At 35.4% G+C, this 19,772-nt stretch overlaps 1 non-coding gene and 1 pseudogene across 1 annotated transcript; both read right to left on the bottom strand.

Moving 5' to 3' along the window:
• Nucleotides 1–3,858: 3,858 nt before the first annotated feature.
• Nucleotides 3,859–3,965, bottom strand: LOC125829143 (small nucleolar RNA R71). The gene has a single exon (XR_007443078.1). It is a non-coding gene; the product is annotated as a small nucleolar RNA R71 (small nucleolar RNA).
• Nucleotides 3,966–10,812: 6,847 nt separating this feature from the next.
• On the bottom strand, nt 10,813–17,400 carry LOC125829025 (uncharacterized; annotated as a pseudogene).
• Nucleotides 17,401–19,772: the final 2,372 nt, after the last annotated feature.

The following is a 19,772-nucleotide window of genomic DNA, read 5'->3' as shown; positions in this document are numbered from 1 at the left end:
TCGATCCGATTGAGGTTGTTCCCATTTTCTTTAATGGGAGATATATGTAAGTGGCTGGTTGAATTTCTACAAGAGTCAATCACTTCGTGGGAAGAACTTGTCACCACATTTCAGGTGCAATTTTTCCCTCCTTCAAAGATCATGACACTTCGGAACAACATCCAAAGCTTTAAGCTTTTGGAGAGTAAGCCAATTCATGAGACTTGGCTACTATTCAAGAAGTTGGTGCTGAAATTTCCAACTCATGGTTTACCCGACAACGTTTTGTTGCAATACTTTACCGAATCCTTGATTCAATGAACAAGGGCGTAGCTGACCAACTTTCTCCGAGAGGTTTGATGCAAAAACCTTACATTATAGCAGCCCAACATTTGGATGGTATGACCATAATTAATCAGGCTTGGTACACCCGTGAAGATCAGGTCTCCCCTTTCACGTGTAAATTGACCAAAGAGCAGCTTGAGAAAGATCAGGAGAGAGACCAAATCATGGCAAATATCATGACCAAACTTGATATTTTGTCCAAAAATGTCATGGGAGCGGGTGCTAGGAGTGTCAATGTTATGGGTGTTGGGTGTGGTAACCCTGATGAGGCCAAGTTTGAAGCGTTATACAACGAAGAGGTGAACTTCCTAGCCAATCAAGGAGGTGGTTATCGTTCAAACTATCCAAGGCAGGGTGGTAACCAAGGTTGGAACAGTGATAAAGGTTGGAAAGATCGTGATAGAGAGTGGAGGGATCGTAACCCCACTTGGAAAGAAAGGGATAGGGAAAAGGACATGTACATTCCGCCCCACGAGTGTCAAAAGCCAAAGGATTCTGAGGGTGGCCGATGTGAGGATATGTTGTCTCGTATTCTCAACAAGGTTGTGGGGTCGGATAAAATTTTGAAAGAAATGAAAGAAAATGTGTTGACCCTTAGACAAATTGTGACTAACTTGGAATCATTTTTGGCTTTGAAAGTCACCAGGTATATCCACGATTATAAGAAGAACATTCCTATTTGCAACAGTAATGCAGTTTCCTAAGACCAGGTACATCCAAGATTGTAAGAAGAACATTCCTACTTGCAACAGTAATGTAGTTTTCTACTTGTTCTGCCAACATCCTCCCCTATCAGACCAGTCAGCAAACCTGTTTCTATTCAATGAAGTGATGCAGTTGTACCTAAGATTAGTGACATTCCTCTTACTGCTACTTGCAACATGGACATTTTTCCATCTCACTCAGATATATTGGTCTCCATGGATGAATCTATGGATGCAGTAAGAAGTCCGGAGATCGAATACATAGATGACCATGAATCGACTGTAGTTGATTCCATCGATAAGGTGTGTAGCACCCTCTACATTTCAGAACATGTCAAAGCAACATGTTTTGATCTTTTTAGTAGAGAATAGTCCTTGTTCTAGCATTTCATTTTAACTATAACATCTATTTAATACAATTTATTCCAATAGTAGATATATGCAAGAGAGATGTACTTGTTGATCCACAGTTATGTTCTACAATGGTTGTTAACAGCATTTGAGGTATAAATCTCTTTGAATTTATTGAGCTCTTTGATTTAGATGTTGGTGCTAACATTCAGTTTTACAAACATTAGTTATCAAACATGTTTTAATGTTATCTTTGATCACTGTACTAGGATAAGAAAAGGCCTTCCACATATTTCATGGCGAAAGTACAAAAATACATTAATCCTAGCATGCACATTATCTTAATTGACTGGCTTGTTGAGGTAAACTTCTAATATCTTTCTTCTGTAAAGTTGTGTCCCTGATGAAATATAACCCTGGTTTGATGCAGAACTTGTTTGATGGTATAGGTTACCAAAGAGTACAGGCTTGTCCCAGACACTGCATTTGACAATTAAGTACATTGATCAATATATTTTGAGCAATTTGATGGACAAACAATGACTACAGTTGCTTGGAGTAGTTATATGCCAAAGTTGTCAATATTTTCCCATGATGAGATCAATTAAAGAATAATCTTGAGTCTATTAGCTTGATTTTGTTTCACTTGTGATGATTGTTCACTAAAACACATGATTAGTTTTTTCAGGGACTTTCAAAGAAGTTAGAGTCACTTCGAAGAAAGGAAGTGCAAAAATAAACTAAAGATGGAAGCACCAAGATGTGGCATACTGCCTGGTGCAGCATGCCATTGTTGAAACTACAGAGAATCTCACCTGGCGTGATGGCAGGCGGCGCCCCATCCCTATTCCAAATTGCCCAGCGAAATCTGATCTAAAAAGGAGTCCTTGTTCAATTAGATTTAGACTATAGTTTTCCTAACTTCTATAAATAGACCCATAGGGATATTTTGTAAGGGTTCAAGCATTATTTTGGTGTGCAAGAGCAACATTCAACTTTTGTAATAGGTTTTGATTTTCTAACTATTCTTTAATTTTGGAAATCGCAAAAGCAATTATATTTGTGGTTTTTGAATAGTATGAGTGGCTAAACTCCCTTGTTTTGGGGTTGTAGCTATAGATTGATTGTTGACTATTGCAGTATTTTTTGAATTAATTCTTGGTTATTGTATAAGTTACTTTTATATTCTTGTTTAAGTGTTTCATGCTTGATCACCATATAAATAAATCTCTTGTCTGTTATTACAATCGATAGAGGATAAGGTAAATGCACCAAAGAATATAAAAAGGTTGTTCTTCCATTGAGTTGACTTATGTTTAGGAGTGACGCCCGGGCGAACAACTAGCTTGGTTACGAAATAGGATGAAATATAAATGCTCGCCAATCAAGACTGGTTATCCCCGCTTAGCGATGTAGTTAGACAACTAATTAGAGTAGGCGATTAGAGGTCGGGAGACCCTACTAATATAATTAACCCTCTGAATCAATAACTTGATAACTAAAATTAGTTCATTTCTCGAGATACGATACATGAAGTCCAACGCATGCTGCAACACTGGAATTGTCTTTAACTTTTTTAAAACATCAATTTGAAGTCATTCACAATTGTTACTTTTAGTTAGTGCATATACCGTAGTAGTAATTACAACAATCAAACTCTTTTAAAAGATTACTTTTGTCAAGTTATGGAATTAAGTATTAAGTATAAGTTGATCATAAGTCCCTTGGGAATGAAAGCTCATTTCTAAAAGAAATTATATTACTTGAGCGACCACATACACTTGTCTGTATATTTGGGAGCAACAAGTTTTTGGCGCCACTGTCAGAGACTTACAAATTGATAAATATTTGATTTTCTTAAGTCTTAAATTTTATTGTTTAAGTGTTAATAACTTGATCTTATATCTTGTGAATAGCAGGCACTTGATTCTCAAGTCGGCTCTAAAAGCAGAACTTGTCGAACCCGATGACGAACCTGAAAGATCTTTAAGACTACAAATAAAGTTGGTAAAACAAGGACGTCAACATGAATTGGGACTCGGTCTCTAGGAAGATATGGTTGGTGAAAGAGTGGAAAACGTGAATTATCAAGAACAAGAGGAACTCCCAATTATATCAGCAGGACTAGTCCATGATGTGGAAGTCCTACTCACAGCCACTGTGGCGTCTAGTGTAAGGAAACCACCACCAGGTGGCAAATTTGAACTAAAACAAAATATGGTGCAGCTCATCCATTCGATGGGACAATTCACCGGTCTCCCTTATGAGGATCCTCAATTCCATATTTTTTTTGGAAATAAGGGATACGTACATCCTTACTAGAGTTTCATCGAACTATGTGAGGTTCAAATTGTTTCCATACTCGCTGTTAGGAGCCGCCAGACAATGGTTAGATTTAGAGCCACCAAATTCGATCACTATATGGGATTATCTAGCAAAGAAGTTCTTGAGTTGGTTCTTTCCATCCGGAAAAACTGCAAGGTTAAGGAGTGAGATATTGAGTTTCAAATAGAAAAATGTGGAGGATATGTACCAAGCATGGGCTCGATTTAAACAATTGTTAAATGCATGTCAACATCACTACCAAGCTAATGAGGTACTTGCTCACACTTTCTTAGAGGGTTTGGATTTTAACGCACAAGTACTTCTAAATAGTGCAGTAGGTGGCCAAGCTCTAGCATAAACCCATGATGATCTATTTGATCTCTTAAATAGACTCTCAGAAGGAAACCCCGTTTATGAAGGAGAAATGCCAAGAACCACTACACATAGAGCGGCATAAATTTTAGATGTGGATTAAGCTACCGTAATAAATGCAAAATTAGATGCAATAAACCACAACAAAACCATGCATTTCAAACAAATGACACTAAATCAAGCACCAGTGAATGATGTACAATATGAAGCAAGTTGGTGTAATGTCTGTGGTAGTGGAGCACATGAAACTGAACTTTGTGAGGGAAATCTGGATTCCATAAACTGTGCAGGGAATGCGCAAAGAGGTGGAGATCAGCAAAATTATGGTAATATTATAACTATAGTTGGAGAAACAAATTCAAACTTCTCATGGGGTGGAAACAAAAACCGAAATCAAAACCAAGCACAAGGGTCTAACCAATACCGTCACAAGGAATACGGCCGCAATACAAAAATCCTAGCCAGGGCGTAAATCCGAGTGCACCAAAAAGGGGGGCAGACTAATGAAGAGTTACTCCAAAAGATAATGTCAAAAATTGGTACAAAGATAAATGGTAGGATAGATAAGAAAGATGAGAACATAAGAAACATTCAAATGTCCCAAATGAGCCTGGAAAAATAAGCTGCACAAATGGCTTATGAACTAAACTTATGTCCTTAAGGAGGTTTTCCCGGTGAGATTGAACCCAACCCTAAGCAACTGAATGCGGTGAGTGCAAGAAATGGGTTACAACTAGAGGAACTAGCTCCTAAGAAGAGAGATACTGAGGTAGTTAACAAAGAAAAGAAAGCAGAACAGCTGGTAAAGAACTCCAATGTTGAGAAGTTCGTTCCTCAAATGAAATTACCCCCTTCATTTCTACAAAAGCTTCGAAAGCAGAATGAAGATGAATTCTTCAGTAAGTTTCTCTCTCCTTAAACAGGTTCACATTAACATACCTTTGGTTGACATTTTGCAGGGAATTCCAAAGTATGCTAAGTATGTAAAGGTGATAGTGGCTAATAAGAGGAGGCTCACGGAGTATGAAACATTAGGACTTACTGAGGAGTGTACCTCTATAATTTAAAATATATTACCCAAGAAGATAAAAAATCCTGGTAGTTTCAACGTGCAAATTACAATTCGGCAAACCGTTCATGCCCGGGGGTTATGTGATTTGGGTGCAAGAATTAATCTCATGCCTGCATCATTATATAAGAAATTTGGGTTTGGCAGTCCAAAACCAACCACTGTCATTCTCCAACTCGCAGATAGGTCCATAGCTATGACAGAAGGGGTAGTACAGAATGTGTTAGTACATATGGTTTGTTGATCTTTCCTGTGCATTTTTTGGTCTAAAACTTTGAGCTTGATCCGGAAGTTCAATTCATTCTGGGGCGTCAGTTCTTTTGTACGGGGCGAGCACTGATTGATGTAACAACTGGGTAGTTGGCTATGAGGGCACACAATAAGGTTGAAGTATTTGATGTCTATCGCGCCTTGAAATTTCGTTCTATATATGAGGAGTTGTCCGCTATTACAGTTATAGATCATGCAGTACAATCGCAACTCATTGCGCTCGAGGATCCCATAGAAAGAGTTTTAGTGGGACATGGTGTAGAGTGAGATACTGAAGCTCAAGAGATGGTGACTTGTTTGAATCTGCCAACCATAAAATTACATAGACGTATAGTAGAGTCATTGGATCGTGAATTAGGGCCTCCACCCAAACCATCAATTGAAGAAGCAACTAAATTGGAGTTGAAATCTCTGCCTGCTCACCTAAGGTATGCGTATTTGGGTACTAATGAAACCTTGCGCGTAATACTTTCTGCAGAATTGTCTGATATATAGGTTGATGCAACATTGAGAGTCCTAAAGTGGAGAAAGAAAGCTATTGGGTGGCAGATGGATGATATTCATAGGATTAGTTCGGCTTTATGTATGCACAAAATCTATATGGAAGAGGATCACAAACATAGTGCACAATATTAGCGTAGACTGAATACCTTGATGAAAGAAGTGGTAAGAAGGAAGTAATAAAGTGATTAGATATTGGAATCGTGTACCCAATTTTTGATAGCAAGTGGGTAAATCCTTTACAGTGTGTCCCAAACAAGGGAGGTATGAAAATGTTGTAGAACGAGAAAAATGAGTTAATCCCCACTATAACAGTAACCGAATGGAGAATTTGCATGGATTATCGGAAGTTAAATGAGTCTACACGAAAAGATCACTACCCGGTTCTCTTCATTGGTCAGATGTTTGATCAACTAGCAGGGCAGGAGTACTATTGGTTCTTAGATGGATATTTCGTATATCATCAGATTTTGATTGTACCTTAGGATTAGGAAAAGACCACGTTCAATTGTCCTTATGGTACATATGCTTTGAAACGCATGCCATTTGGACTTTGCAATGCACCGATGACTTTTCAAAGGTGCATGATGGCCATTTTTCATGATATGGTGTAGGACTTCATAGAGGTGTTCATGGATGATTTCTCTGTCTTTGGTAAGTCTTTTGAGGTATGTCTCCGAAATCATAATAAAATTCTTGCTCGATGTGAGTACACAAATTTAGTACTAAATTGGAAAAAGTGTAACTTCTTGGTTTGAGAGGGCATAGTATTGGGTCATAAGGTGTCAAAGTCGGAATTAGTAGTAGATAAATCTAAGGTGGAAGTTACTGAAAAATTGGCCCCTCATATCTCTGTAATAGGGGTGTGAAGTTTCCTTTGACACGTAGGTTTTTGCCGGAGATTCATCAAAGATTTTTCCAAAATTGCAAAACCTATGTGCAGTCTTTTGGAGAAGGAGCTGAAATTTGAATTTGATAAGATGTGCTTTAAAGCTTTTGAGATATTGAATAGGAACTTAATTGAAGCTTCCATATTAATTGCTCCTAACTAGGAATTACCATTTGAACTCATGCCTGATGCAAGTGATGTAGCAGTGGGTGCAATATTAGGACAAAGAAAAGATACAGTGTTCCATTCAATTTACTATGCGAGCAAGACCTTTAATTCTGCTCAAGATAATAACATAGTGACTGAGAAGGAGATGCTGGCTCCAGTGTTTGCCTTTGACAAGTTTAGATCGTATTTGGTAGGTACAAAAGTATTTGTTTATACTGATCATGCAGCTATTAGGTACCTATTCAATAAGAAGGATGCTAAACCAAGGCTGATTTGGTGGATATTTCTTCTCCAAGAATTTTACCTTGAGATCAAAGATAGAAAGGGTACTGAGAATCAAATAGTTGATCATTTGTCTAGGTTAGAAGATTTTTCCCATGTACATTAAGGGAAAAAAAATCTAGGAAGAGTTTCTAGATGAAAAGTTAATGGCACTAGATATCTCTCCAGTGCCTTGGTATGCGGACATAGTGAATCTGATAGTAAGTGGAGAATACCCTCTAGATGCAACCACCCAACAAAATAAAAAGCTAGCTCATGATGTTAAGTTCTATATCTAGGATGAACCATTCTTATTCAATCAAGGAGTTGATCGGGTGGTAAGGAGATGCATTCCGGAATGTGAGGTAAAGAGAGTGCTCGAAAGTTGACATCCCTGGCCATATGGAGGACACCATGGAGGAGAGCACACGACCCATAAGGTACTACAATTTGGTTTCTTTTGGCTCTCTTTATTTAAAGATTCTATTACTTATGTGAATGGATATGATCAATGTAAAATATTGGGTACTATATCAAGAAGAAATGATATGCCTCTAAGTAACTTTCTTGAGGTGGAATATTTTTATGTGTGGGGTATTGACTTCATGGGTCCCTTTCCGCCACCTAATGGAAACCAATATATTCTTGTAGCTGTTGATTATGTTCCAAAATGGGTTAAGGCGGTAGCTCTTCTCTCAAATGATACAAGAGTGGTGATTAAATTCATCAAGAAGCACATTTTCACTCGTTTTGGCACTCCAACGGTGATCATAACTGATGGAGGTAAGCATTGCATTAACCATCTACTGAAAAATCTTCTTGCTAAGTATGGTATTTGGCATTAGGTTACTAGAACTTACCATCCTCAAACAAGTGGTCGAGTAGATGTATCGAACAAAGAGGTGAAGCAAATCTTGCAGAAGATTGTGAATGCGCAAACAAAGGATGGTCTAAGAAGCTTGATGAAGCATTATGGGTGTATAGAACTACATATAAAACACCCACAGGGACTTCTCCCTATCATATCGTGTTCGGCAAAGCATGTCATCTTCCGGCAGAGTTAGAACACCAAGCATATTGGGTGATAAAGAAGTTAAATCTCAACCCCGAGCAGGCAAGTAGGAAGCGAGTGGATCAACTACATGAACTTGAAAAGGTTTGGCTCCATGCGTATGAGAATGCCAAGATCTACAAAGAAAAGTTGAAACTATGGCATGGCAAGAACATAGTTCCTCGTACTTTCATTCAGTGAGAAATGGTACAACTTTTTAACTCAAGACCAAGGTTATTCCTCGGCAAAACAAGGTCAAAATGGAGTGGTCCCTTTGATGTAGTAAGGATGACATAACATGGTGTCGTTGAACTTAAAGGTCAAAATGGCCCGTTGTTCTTGGTAAATGGGAAAAGAGTTAAGCACTACTTTGGTGCAGATTTGTATTGTAATCGTGAGGCTTTAGAGCTGAATAATTAATGATCCAAGTTGAGTCAAGCCACGAGGTTAAAGCAGGCGCTCCACGAGAGGCAACCCGTGAATGATATGTAATAAATAGGTAGCTAGTTTAAATTTTGTTTTTTTCTGTTTTAGCATAGCTTGAATTCCTAGGATTTAGTAAAGTTCGTTAGTTTCATTATTAGATAGATAGGATTTTCATTATAGTAATTTATTTTGTAATAGCAAAAAAATAAAATTGTTGAGCATGGTGTACTAACTGGCGCACCGCGCCAGGATAGAAACTATAGGGAAAGTTTCCTAGCACACTGAACGACGCACCGTGCCAGGGGGAAAACTACTGACCATTGGGGTTGGCACACTGTTGACGCGTCGCACCTCCGTCACGCCCAGTGCAGTTTTTCTCTAAATGGGTCAAATCCGACCCAAACCCATTCCAAGACCTCTTAAATCCCTGAAACACATTCATTCCCCCATTCTCTATATCTCTCAACTGACCCAACCTTCTAAATTCTCTCCAAACCACTACAAGAAAAAAGGCATTTCCCAACAATTAGTTTTGTTGCAATATATAGGATGTTGTTGCAAAAAGTACTTTTAGCAACAATATAAAAGTTGTTGCAATAAACGCTGATGCGTAAAGCTTTTGCAACAACAAAATATATTGATGCCAAAAACTAACTTATTGAAACCAAAATAATTGTTGCCTTACATTAATATAGTTGTGGCTCATAAAAATTTTCGCAACAAAATTTAGTGTTGCCACAAAATAACTTTTTTACCAAAAATATCAGTTGTTGTGAAAAATTGACAAAAAGTTAGTAATGTGTTGGGAAGGTTTTTAGCAACAATAAATTTTATTGCAATAAACATATTTATTATATACCTTTAGCAACAATTTTTGAGTTGTTGCTAAATACATAATACACATTTTCTTTTTAGAAATTTTATACAAATATTTCTATACTTTAAACAACAATTTGTGAATAGCTGCTATATACACAATACACTTTTCTTTTAGAATTTTTTCACAAATATTTATATTAAGAATTATATAAATTTGCAAATGTCAATATAAGATTGATATTCCAAAAAACTAAATAGTTCTACATATGTTTGTACTTGTAAGAAAAAATAATAAGCAAGTCATTAATTATATTCTAATCCTACTAGTTATAACTTTTGAATAGTCCGATCTTCCAATAGTACTGGTATTGAAGCAATGGTTCAATTATGCATGTTCATCCTACAAATAAAAGAGAAATATAATTATAATTTGACAAAGTAAGTTATAAAATACACAAATATAAATCTAAAAAGCAGAGATATTCACATGAATGCACTCACTAATAAACCCAAACACACTTTAACACTCCTGATAAATCTCCTTTTCATTTGAAAATGACCAAAATCAGAAGCACTACAAATTATGTACAGAAGAGAGAGTGAGATGTTCCAGATTTGGCAAAGGATCATCTGTTCACTTCCTTCAACCCCAAGAATGTCAAAAGAACCAAACGGAAGTAAAATGTATAATCTTAATCTCCTGGAATAATTTTGTGAAATAAACTTTTTAAACAGTTTCCAGCTTCCTGGAGACTTCCCTTTTCCCTTCTTATCAAACCTGACCAAGAACATTGATTGAGTTTAAAAAGAGATAATAGTTGAATGTGAAATCACAAGAACTCTCTATTTGTAGTGATTTTAATCCATCAAAACTCTTTTTGTTCACAATCAACTTCCTGCTGGCATACTACTCTCCAAATCAGATGCAGACAATATCTCATCAAAAGAAGTCGATCTAAGACAGCCAAATCATATGCACAATCAAGCAATTGCAAATGACAAAGATTACCAAAATCTGGTAACTCTTTCAACTCATTGCAATTTTGTAGTATTAGAGATCGTAGTTGACATAAACTATTGATGGAAGAAGGCAGTGCTCTAATACCAGTATTACTCAGATTCACAACTTTTCGAGCTGAAAATGCAAAACAAGAGATATTTAGGCAATATACCTCACTTGATTTATTCTTTTCTAGCTCTACAATTTTTGCCTCAAGTGATGATTTTTCACTCAAATGCCTCTTTTTTGTTTCTTCTGCGGTACGCAACATAGAATGAGCTTTCAACTCTTCATGGATCTTTTCAAAGACCTGCAATTAGTGAAGTCACATGAGTTTCTGCTTTATGGATACTAATCTGGACAAAATATAAAGGCCAAATAATATTTTATAGCTTTACCTGATTATTTGCGTCAACCAAGTCTTTCAGAATAGTTTTCTTTGAACCTTGAGAACTCAACTTTGGAAGCCGCATCTCTATGCTTCGCTTCTCTGATAGGGCATCCTATAAGGAATGGAGTAGTAAAATGAGTGATTGTCCCCTTAATAAATCAAATTTAATAACATTAAAAGAATACCTTAAGTTCTACATATTTTTCATTGCACAATGAACTGAATTTATCACAATCATAAATAGCCATTTCTAACTTTTGCTTCTCAAAAGTCAAGATATCTTTTAAGTTATCCAATTCTTTTTGCATCTGTGATTCTTGGTTTCGCTTTCCATCTAAATCTCCATGCAACTGCTCATCAATACAAAGATTATAAGATTGAAGTAAACATATATCTAAAAATATATTTATTACATATTGTGTTTTTTTGTTGTAATTAAAATGATAGATGGATATGCATAGAGATACAACTGACACAAGAAGAGGAAAAATCTATTCCAATAATAATATAGGAAGTGAATGTTAACAATAGAGAACAATCTCTATTTTCATCTAATTACTAGCAACATATACTTGTAAACAAAAGCAAATTTTCAGCAACATATACTATTTTCATCTAATTATCAGATGTGATGCTCGAACAAACTCATAACATATGTTTTGAGATCAATGAGCAATACCCGACAATAGCAGTAGTTCAACATGTAAAAATAATAGTAATTAGAGTTTGCCTAGCTAGAGAGGCATGAGGACTAAACAACCTAGATGTAGCCTATTGGAACAAGATAGCAATATGCAAGTTGCTATGAAATTTGTGCTGTAAAAAAGATAAGTTATGGGTCAAGTGGATCCACTTCTATTACATAAAGGGAAATTCTATCTTCAAATGCACGCCAAAACAGGCTTCATAAGTGGTGCATAAGATTTTTCAAACAAAGAAGTATCTGGAGGAAGCAAACATAAGGGAGGTGAAGCTTGCAGCAATGGATGCATTTTCCATTAAAAAGATTTATGTGTGATTTAGAGGTAATTTCCAAGTGGTAGAGTGGTGGAAACTGATTCACAATAACAAGGGTTCCCCAAAAGGTAATAAGGAAAATAATCCAAGAAGTTGTGTTTAGAGGATCATATCAAGCACGCCTACCAGCAGCCAATGCAAGTCTAAATTTTTACCCTTGAGAATAGAAAAAATAGATATGAGACATTTACTTACCCAATTGTTATTCATTAGACTTGCAGAACTTGTCTCTTTTGAATTAGTTGAAGTTGTAATGATATTGAAAATCGAAGTAGGAAGGCCATTCTGTTAAATATGGTACAAATTAATGATTTAGTATGTCGATAAAAGAAGAATAGAACGATGAAGAGGCGAAGATGTATAGTGAGAGTGAAAAAAATTCAAGTAGTAATGTAGCATCTACTAATTTAGTGATGTATACTATAAACAAATACCTTGGGATTCTGCAAATGAGATACTAGCGCCATCATGCTCTCTTTTAACAATTTTTGGTCATGCACTATACGAACTTCCATTACTTCTCAGTTTTTTCGCTCCTGTTCAATTTAATTCTTAACTTCCATTAGCTTGCTTTCTACAGTCTCTCGTTTACGACGTTCTTCTTTTGCTTCCTTTTGTTGTGCTTGAAGTTGTTCTTGAATTTCATTTCTAGATATTCTACTTGCTGACTTAATTCCAGATCCTTGACCAAGAATGTACATTGATTTTTCTCCCATTATTTACACAAATGCAGCATTAATAATAGGATCCACATCTTTCACTTTATCCTACAAAAAAAAGGTTATACTAGCTCTCCATATTTATTTAAATAAACTCATTCTATGAATAAAGGTAAAAAAAAAAGTACATTCACATCAGCAGAAGCATTAGTAACCCGCTTCATGTGAGTTATTTCCCAAAGTTTTTGAAAATTTGACTCTTTTCCAGTGGTTGTGTCCCTCTGTCAAAACAAATGAAATTATGTTATTGTTGAAATTGTAACAATAATCGATCAAAAGAATTTACATATATCTCACCGCTTTATAAGACACTGCTTGAAAAGTTTTTCTGCTGCAAATATGATTCACTTCTTGTTTTGCCTTGTTATTTTTGTTTCTTTCACTCATTTTCTGCATTGATGTTGAGTTTAGAAATTTATTTTGATCTAAGTATATAAACAAGTCAAAAAAGAAAACAAACAATATAAAAGGTTACTGAAAGGGTAAGATGGAGTGTCATCAACTCATGTAGAAGATTACTAAAAGGGTAAGTAATGCTTATGCTAAGAAGCTCTCTTATGCAGAAAGACTACAAATAGTCAATGTTGTTTTCTTTTTGATATTTAACTTTTGGGGTGGAGTCTTTATCTTACCTCAAAGAGTACTCAAGGCCATGGATAGAAAATGCAAAGATTTTATATGGGAAGTAGTGCAGATCACAGAGAAAGGCACCTATGGTTGCCTGGGACAAGGTGTGCCTCCCAAAGAAATTCGGAGGACTAAATGTTAAGGGATGTAGAAACTAGAATAAAGCTTCAGTTGGCAAGTTATTATGGCAGGTTTCAGAGAAGCAAGACATTCTCTGGGTAAAACTGGGTACATGGAGTGTATATAAACCAACATAGAAATATCAGGAATGTGATTCCTACTGACTGTAATCGGTACTGGAGGAAGTTGACCACTCTAAAAACCATAAGATGGCAGATTGTTACAAAAATGACAAGTAGAAGTTGACAAAATGTGGCACTTATTCAGTCACAAGGAGCTATAATGCACTGATAGGGGCTCAAACCACATGCTATGGGAAGCAAATCTTATATGGACAAAAATTTGTTGCCAAAACATAGATTTATCTTATGGTTAGCAAACCAGAACAGACTACTTACCAAGTCTACAATGATGCGAGTGAACATTCATGTGGAGGATGCAAAGTGTTGTCTCTGTTTGGCAGGGGTAGTAGAAATTCCTCAACACCTATTCTCCGAGTGTGACTGGATTAATGCAGTTCGACATGGTTTGACAAACTGGACAGAGGTCTAAATGGTTCAGAAGGATCTGAAATGGCTGAAATAAAGGGGGTGGAAGCAAATACAAAATTTGCTGGCAATATGGGAGGCAATGATCTATCACACATGGAAAACAAGAAATTGAAAGATTTTTCAAAGGATAGATGTGAGTACAAGTTTTACAATTGTATAAATATAGAAAGAAGTGAGAGCTCAAATAGCCATTCTCCAGAACACACGGTGTCGCATTCTGTTGAGAAGACTAATTAGAGAGCAAATAGGTTACATCAAAAGAATGAATTTGTTTGTATTTGGTAATAGCTTATGTTTTATTTTCCTTGAATAGCTTTGATTGAGACCTGGATAGTCCTAAACCTCTTCTTGGAGGTGGTTGGGACAAGAGGTGCTATTTAGGTTGTAAATTTAAATTTTTCATGTTGCAGTAATTGTAGTATTCATAGTTATTACCAAAAAAAGTATAAAAGGTTAAATTTTTCACTTTTAACTACCTTAAAATCATCAGAGCTGATGTAGTCTACCAAGAATTTCCATTCAGCTTCATTAACATCTGTTGGTATGTTTTGCAGACTCTTCTCGTTTGTAGCAAATTTCTTGAAATGGTCATGATGTCTACTCCGATGATATCAATACAAATATTTTGCTGTTTGAAGAATGGTGTCCCGATTGTGTTGTATGTCCAGAAGCTGAAAGGTGTCCTGCAATCAAAATAGTATAAATAATTAGGCTAAATAAAATGTGTCTTAGTTAGTTTCGAACCCAACTGTAGTTCTCAAAATTTCAACATCTGCTAAATCAAATTTATCGCTCAAATCTTTTCATAATCTATAAGATCTTTGATTCTCCTTGACCATTGGTTGGATTCAGCACATACTAGAATAATATTAGTGTAATGATCCTCGAGGTAATTTTTGTGCTTTTGGCATGCTTTTGCTACTTTACCCCTTCCCGTAGTTTCTTTATAGCTTTTATATGGTGTTGGGTTGTATGGCATGCTTTCCTAAGTGTTCGGTTTAGTTTGGTGCGAGTTTTTGAGTTTTGGAGGGTTAATTCTTGAAGTAGTTGACTTCAGTCAACATTTAGAGATTCGGACGTCGAATCAGAATTCTATCAGTTCCATAAGCTTCAAAAGGGTCATTTTGGTCTAGTGAAATGATCGGTTCGGATTTTGAGGCTTTTATTTGGATTTAGTGTAATTAGGCGTTTTAGCTTTGGAGTTTTACAAAAAAAATTCTTTCGGTCAGCTTTCTTATTAAACACGCTCGGAATAGAATTTCGTTAGCGCGGTTAGCTCTAGAACGCCGAATTTCATCTACAACGACCTTTGATTTGGTTCCTGAGGCAGCTAGGATGATTTTGTGGCATTTAGCGCTTTGTTTGGTAATTCATTATAAGTATTGGCTGGGTCATTGTTGGTGCAACATTGAATGCAGGAGGCCACAATCTCAAACCTCCAGTCGCACTTCAAAAATGCAGAAAAGTACTATAAAATGTTGTTAACAAGGTTGTCTCATGGACATGGGTGTCTGAAATGAGTTGGTGTTGTTCTTTTGGCTATGGTCGTGAGAGATGCTATCGTTTCACAGATTAGGAGGGTTGAGATTGGAACAAGTTAACAATTTTTCATAATGCCCCACAGTTCCTCTAAGTAATCTGCACATGGAGTGTTCTTTTTTAACAATTAATGGTCTCAGCATCATCTGGAAATATTAGTTCACAAAACTTGGAAGTAACTTTGGAGAAACAAGTAGCTACTAAACCGAAATTTGGAGATATAGTTGAACATCCTCTATTGATATCTGACTTATTAGAGGTAGTACTATGGTTTATTTCATGCTATCACGATTCCTGAGTTCATTTACAGTTGATCAACTAATGAATTATTATTTTTTCAAAACAGGTTGTGATGGCAAAATGTAAGATTTCGAACGGTCTTTTCTCGAGCCACAGTTGAAGAATAAATAATGAAGAACCTGACGAATTTCATTTGATGAGATATAGAGATAAACAGGAGAGAAAAATATGCCATAGATACAAAATCGGCGAGGAATACATTAAACAAATGATCAAATGCTAGAAGAAACATTACATTATAGTTCATTTATTTCTTGTGGATGGAGCGTAGCTGCGGGATCTTTCAAAATAAACAGACATCTGAGGAGAGTATTATTAGACGTATCATTCGAGATATACATGGAACAGGATCTCAGCATGCTAGATTAGGTGGAAGACTACAACAACTTAATGTATATCCTTAAGAATAGGGATAGTTACTAGAATGTTATGTTTGGTAGAACTTAGGGCTGCTTGTCCAAGCCTACTGGATGGTTTTGTTTTGAATTGTTCACCTTAGTATTAAAATTTATTTACCAAAAAAAAAAGAAACTATCAAAGTTAATAGAGGTCTCAGACAAGGCTCCAAGCAAACCTAATCTCAAACAGGGCACTAGGGGAGAGGAGATGAAACAAAATCACAGCTAAAATAACCACATGGATGGCTGAACTTCTTCGACAAGATAAAAGAGACAGAGAACTACATTACTAGAAATACCATTAATGAACATTTGCCATTTCAACAACAACATCAAAAAGATACAGAGAGCTAGAAAACTAGAAACACTACTATGGACCATTTACCATTTCAACAAAAGAAGACGACAGAGAGCTACGATAATAAGAAACACAACTAATGATAGGCATTGTCTATCTATCAACAGCTAGCTTAAACTTTCAATTTCAAGTTATGAATAACACAAAATCTTGTTAATGGTTATCAGTTAGAAAATGATCAGATCCTAGAAAAAAAAAGAAAAATAACATTGAAGGATCAGTTGTTGCACATTACAATGCATAAGAAGGCCAAGTACTAACCATTTACCAATTCAACGAACAAAGTAGTCAGAGAGCTATGACGGTTATTAGAATGACAACTATAATGCAAAAGAAAGCCAAATAGCTGAACATCTTTGACAAGACAGAAGAGATAGAGAACTAGATAATTAGAAATATCATTACTAATCATTTACTATTTCAACCAAAAAAAAGTCAAAGAGCAAAGTACATTACCAGCATATAAGCAACAATCCTATTCTTTGCTAGATCAGGAACTACCTTCCAATTCTTGACGTCATGTCTAGCATTGTGGAGAACTTTCACTGAGAGCTCGGTAATAAAATCTTTAGCTCCAGGACCTACCGCAACTGTTCGATCTAGTGGGATAATCACCTTCAATTTTCCATTGTCATTTTCTTTACGTTTCTTTTGGGTTGAAAGCCCTATTGTCTTTCCTCTTCCCTTTCTCTTTTTTTCTTTAACAATACATAAAGATATTAAAATATATATAAATAAAACATATATGATGTAGAGATTTTGAAGAGATTCAATTTAACAAATGGATAAACTTACCTGGAGGTGGGATTGCACCTACATCGGCAATTTCACTATCATTAGAAATATGCATATTTTGCATCATAATTGGTTGCAACCACAATATCAACAAACCCAGTAAAATCCCACTACATGATTAGCTGCAACATACTATAATATTATATAAATAAAGACTAGTCAAAAGTACAAATCATGAAAGTAAAAGATAGCAATTGATAAACAAATAATGTTCAAATATCGAGAGAAACCAGTAAAGCTTCTAAGCAAGAAGATAAATAAATATGGGAAAAGTAGAAAATAGAAATTAACTATTTCGGTAAGGTGAAAAACAAAACTTCTATGGTTTATCTTGATGACAAGTTGAAAATCAAAACCAATCATCATCCTCAACTTCATCATATTCACTAGTATCTTCATCTGTTGCAGAATCACTGAAGTCATCTACATTTTCATGATCAGGCTCATCTACAACTACTAAGTCGACTTCTTCCTCATTATTGAGAGAATGTCCTTCAACACTCACTCCATCAATATCTTCTCTTTCTATTCTGATGTTATCATTCTCCAACTCTACTTCTTGATTTGTTTCTCCTCTTTCAACTAAGTCAATCAGTTGATATGGTTCCATTTCATCTTTTTGTTCAGGAAGATCATACAAATTATGTGGTCTTACCCTTATCACTGAATGTCATTTTTCACTTTTACCATGTTTCACATAATACACTGATTGAGCCTGTGAGCCTAGAATGAATGGATCACTTGTGTAATGAAGTCGTGTTATATCTACACAGACAAATCCATATTCATCTTTTTTGTAACCTCTACTTTTACTATGACCTTGAGGAGGAACTTCAAACCAGTCACATTGAAATAATATAACTGATTTATTGTTAATATATTGGATCTCTAAAATTCTTCTTATCCTTCCAAAATAATCAACATTTCATGTATAGTCATCACTCTTCACAACCACACCACTATTTTGAATTTTCAAACCTAGCTCAGATTCCATTGTTCGAAATCGAGAATCATTCAAGATATATCCGCTATAGCAAAAAACTCTAGGATCTGGAGGTCTTCCCAAAATTAGTAATTCTTCAGTAATTCGATTATCACCATTTTCCTTTAACTCTATCACTTGTAATGTTTTTATTACTAAATCACACATAAAATTAATGTTATTTTAAAAAATAAATTTACAAATCATCAAATGAAAGATTTTACCTTTTTTTCAAACAATAAAGGAAATTCTTCCTTGTGTCTCTTTGCTATATTTCTATTATTCTCCTTTGTTAAATATCTAAATGTTCCCTATAGATTGTGGAGGTTTTGAAAAAAAATCAAAAAAGTAATAAAAATCCCACACAATTGTTAAGTGTTTGTAAGAAAATGATGTAAAGGTGAAAAATATCTTACTCAATCCAAGGTCTGACTTCCTCACAATTTTGCAGAATGTAAAAATGAGCCTGATTGATTTCAGAAGTATTCAAATTTGTCCAATTACCCCTGCTAGTGGTTTACCATGACAATTAAGTATAGATAAGCTATTGTGATCAGTGTTAGAAGAATTATAATTCCTATATGGACGATTTTGCTTCGTTTCCATATCACTCAAATATCTAGAGAACAATGTAATGCACTCCCTTGCAATATGACCCTCAACAATTGATCCTTCTACACGATAGTTGTTGCGTACATAACCTTTCAAGGTTCACAAAAATCTATGAAAAAATATTAATATTTTCATAAATTTAAATTAAAAGAATATATTTTAAAAGTAAGAAACCAACCTTTCAATGTATACATCCATCGAAATTGAACAGGACCACCCAACTTCGCCTCATTTGCCAAATGAATTGCCAAATGAACCATAACATCAAAGAATGTCGGCATGAACACACGTTCTAATTTACATAATGTCATTTGTATGCTTTTATCTAGCTGTTCTAGCTTCTCCACAGATAAATCTTTAGAACACAAATCATTAAAGAACAATGACAATTCAATTAATGGGTTATGTGCATCTTTCGGTAAAATTTCTTTAATGATAAGTGGTACAATACACTGAAAACGAACATGATGATCATGACTTTTAAGCCCAAAATTTTTAGCTTCCTTGATACAACGACTGATGTTAGAAGCGTAAGCATGGGGAAACTTAACTTCTTTGATAAGCTGACAAAATTTGATCCTTTCCGCCTTAGACATTGTATAACTTACTGGAGGAAGTATGTATTTATCCCCATTTTATATGGGATGGAGGGACTTTTTGATCTTCATTTCTTGTAAGTCCAATCGAGATTTCAGGGTGTCCTTTGTTTTTCCTTCAATATCCAACGACCTACATAACACACTTTCACTAATATTCTTTTCAATGTGCATCACATCCAAATTATGTCTCAACAATAAAGTCTTCCAATATGGGAGTTCAAAGAATATACTTTT

This window comes from Solanum verrucosum, unplaced genomic scaffold (assembly GCF_900185275.1).
Source record: "Solanum verrucosum unplaced genomic scaffold, falcon-dt-bn FXZP01000007.1, whole genome shotgun sequence".
Taxonomy (NCBI): Eukaryota; Viridiplantae; Streptophyta; class Magnoliopsida; order Solanales; family Solanaceae; genus Solanum; species Solanum verrucosum.
This window is presented reverse-complemented; position numbering and strand designations above follow the sequence as displayed.